Below are 3,969 nucleotides of genomic sequence, written 5' to 3'. Positions count from 1 at the left end.
TGGAAACTTTGAGATGTTTGCTATAAGCTGAGGCTTTTAACATTTTTCCAGCGTAATAATAGATGATAGAGTGCCTAGGGAGAAAAATACACATGGATTTAAATTTACTCTAGAGAGGTAGCATTTATAATAAATAAATTAATAAAAATGATTTTCAACAAATCAATGATATTCAGAAAATTAACTATGAAAAATTTTAACCTATATTGAAATTAAAAACCCTTATTTCTGAATCTTTTGACATAAATTCACTCAAGATTAAATACACATACACAAATACACACACACAAACACAAAATAAGTAAATGAATAAAAATGCTAAGGCAGGTGGCTGGTTCTCATTATATATTCAATATTCAATTCTAAAATTTCTTCCTTTTGTATTTTTCTTGCAAAATTATCAAATAAAATATACTAATTTAAGACAAAATGTAGCTCTTCACCAAGATGGCACCGAAAGCTAAGAAGGAAGCTCCTGCTCCTCCCAAAGCTGAAGTAAAAGCAAAAACTTTGAAGGCCAAGAAGGCAGCGCTGAAGGGTGTCCACAGCCATAAAAAGTAGAAGATCCACACATCACCTACCTTCCGGCGACCTAAGACGTTGCGGCTCCGGAGGCAGCCCAAATATCCTTGGAAGAGCGCCCCCAGGAGAGACAAGCTGGACCACTATGCCATCATCAAGTTCCCCTGATCACTGAGTCAGCCATGAAGAAGATTGAAGACAACAACACACTTGTGTTCACTGTGGATGTCAAGGCCAACAAACACCAGATCAAACAAGCTGTAAAGAAGCCCTATGACACTGATGTGCCCAAGGTTGACACCCTGATCAGGCCTGATGGAGAGAAGGGTATGTTTGACTGGCTCCTGATTATGATGCTTTGGATGTTGCCAACAAAATTGGGATCATCTAAACAGAGTCTGGTTGTCTAATTCTAAATATACCCTTTTTTTTTCAACCTAAAAAAAAAAAAAAGACAAAATGTAAATCTAAGCCATAAAAAAAGAATTGAAAATTTTTCAAAGTAATTTCATTAGTTTGTTCACTATTTAATGATTAATGAACCATGTTATAGGCACTTAAGATACATAATGTTATAGGCATTTAAGATACATCAACGGACATGACAGACTGCAATTCCTGCCCTCTTGAGGTTTATATGCAGTGGTAATCATCCTAATTATTCCTGCTTTAAAATAGAAAATATTAAGAACCATTTTTATACTATTGGTATTTCTGTAAGCATAAGAGGGGTGAAATATTGTACTTTGAAAACTATAATTTCTCCAAGTCCTTTATAGTCATGCTCATACAGTTGAAAATTATAAATTTTTATAAACAAACTGCATCATATTGATAAAATGGGCTATTATAAAAGATTATAATTTTGATACAGAAAACAAGCAAGAATCTCAAAATCATTATGCTGAGTAAAAATGCCAGACCCAAAAAAGTATATGCTATATAATTCCATTGTGTGAAACTCCAGAAGAAATAAATCCGCTGCATAGTAGTAGAAAGCAGATCAGTGCCTGAGGCTCAAGATGGGGGAAGTTCTATCTGAAGTATGATTGGCAAAGATTTTCTCCCACTCTGTAGGCTCTTTCTTCGCATTGCTGATAGTTTCCTTTGCTGAGAGAAAACTTTTTAGTTTGAATCTATCCCAGTTATTAATTCTTGCTTTTATTTCTTGTGCTATGGGAGTCCTGTTGAGGAAGTCTGGTCCTAAGCCGACATGTTGAAGCTCTGGACCTACTTTTTCCTCTATAAGATGCAAGGTCTCTGGTCTGATTCCGAGATCCTTAATCCATTTTGAGTTTAGTTTCGTGCATGGTGAGAGATAGGGGTTTAGTTTCATTCTGTTGTATATGGATTTCCAATTCTCCCAGCACCATTTATTGAAGAGGCTATCTTTTCTCCATTGCATATTTTTGGCACCTTTGTCTAGTATGAGAAAATTGTATTTATTTGGATTTGTGTCCATGTCCTCTATTCTGTACCATTGATCCACCTTTCTATTTTGGTACCAATACCATGCCTTTTTTGTTACTATTGCTTTGTAGTAGAGTTGAAGATCTGGTATTGCGACACCTCCTGCTTCACTCTTTCTGCCAAGGATTGCTTTAGCTATTCTGGGTTTTTTATTCTCCAGAATCTATAAAGAACTCAAAAAATTCTACACCAAGAATGCAAATAATCCAATCGACAAATGGGCTAAGGAAATGAATAGGCACTTCACAGAAGAAGATGTACAAGCAATCAACAAACATATGGAAAAATGTTCAACATCTCTAGTAATAAGAGAAATGCAAATCAAAACCACCCTAAGATTCCATCTCACCCCAATTAGAATGGCGATTACCAAGAATACAAGCAACAACAGGTGTTGGTGAGGATGTGGGGAGAAAGGTACACTCATACATTGCTGGTGGGGCTGCAAATTAGTGCAGCCACTCTGGAAAGCAGTATGGAGACTCCTTAGAAAACTTGGAATGGAACCACCATTTGACCCAGCTATCCCACTCCTTGGCCTATACCCAAAGGACTTAAAATCAGCATATTACAGAGATACAGCCACATCAATGTTCATAGCTGCTCAGTTCACAATAGCCAGATTGTGGAACCAACCTAGATGTCCTTCAATTGATGAATGGATAAAGAAAATGTGGTATATATATACAATGGAATATTATTCAGCCATAAAGAATGATAAAATTATGGCATTTGCAGGCAAATGGATGAAACTGGAGAATATCATGCTAAGTGAGATAAGCCAATCTCAAAAAACCAAAGGAAGAATGATATCGCTAATAAGTGGATGATGACTCATAATGGGGGATGGGAGGGGTTAGTGTTGGGGTTGGAGTTGAGTTTAGGGAGGGGGGCAGGAATGGAGGAAGGAAGGACTGTATAGAGGGAGGGGAGGGGTGGGAGGGGTGGGGGGAAGGGAAAAAAATGGCAGAATGAATCAAACAACTTTACCCTATGTAAATTTATGATTACACAAATGGTATGCCTTTACACCATGTAGAAACAGAGAAACAACATGTATCCCATTTGTTTACAATAAAAAAAAAAAAGATGGGGGAAGTTGACAGGGAAGAGGAGTGAAGGAAATGTTCTAAATCTTGATTTTGATGTTGGTTACATGGGTGTAAAAATTTGACAGACTCATCAAAATGTAGATTGAAAATGAATTCACTTTATCATATGTAAATTATCCTCAATAAAGTAAATAGTAAAAATAAATCAATGTAATTTACATTAATCTAAAAGGGAAATTAGCAGAATGCTATTAGAATTAGCAGAACAAGAGAAAACCATATGGTTACCAAATTAAGTGCAGAAAAGGCATTTGACAAAACCCCGCTCACAATTTTATAAAAACAAACCTCTTAGCAAAGAGAAATAGAAGCCTATTAAAAAATGAACAAATCATAAACAACAAAATCTCCCTCAGTAAGTGTTGAATGGTTGAAGTTTCCTCTCTGAGACTGAATAGAAGAGAATAACTGTTATCACCACTTTTTTCCAATCTTGTTCTGGAAGTCCTAGCTAGTGCAATAAGGCTAGAAAAAGAAATAAAATGATAAAAATTTTAAAAAAGAAATAAAACTGTTATTTACACATGACATTATTGCTTATGTTGAAAATTCAAAGGAATGTGTGCATAAATGAGATTTAGTAATGCTTTTGGAAAAATAAATAAAAATCAGTTGAATGCCTGAATGTTTGGAACAAATATTTGGGAATGAGATTTTCATATATATCACTTACAAGTATAAAAAACTTCAACACAGATGCTCCTCTACTTAGAATGGATTTACATTTCAATAAACTCATAAACTGAGAATATCAGAAGTTGAAAACACACTTCTTCCACCTAACCTATCATATATTATAGATTAACCTCTCCTACCTTAAAGGTGCTCAGAATACAGGGCAGAATCATCTAACAATTGACTTACT

The 3,969-nt window shown here is 35.3% G+C and overlaps 1 pseudogene; it reads left to right on the top strand.

Moving 5' to 3' along the window:
- Window positions 1-447: 447 nt before the first annotated feature.
- On the top strand, window positions 448-913 carry LOC124989627 (60S ribosomal protein L23a-like; annotated as a pseudogene).
- The last annotated feature ends 3,056 nt before the right edge of the window (window positions 914-3,969 follow it).

The sequence above is a fragment of the Sciurus carolinensis genome, chromosome 7 (assembly GCF_902686445.1).
Source record: "Sciurus carolinensis chromosome 7, mSciCar1.2, whole genome shotgun sequence".
Taxonomy (NCBI): domain Eukaryota; kingdom Metazoa; phylum Chordata; class Mammalia; order Rodentia; family Sciuridae; genus Sciurus; species Sciurus carolinensis.
This window is presented reverse-complemented; position numbering and strand designations above follow the sequence as displayed.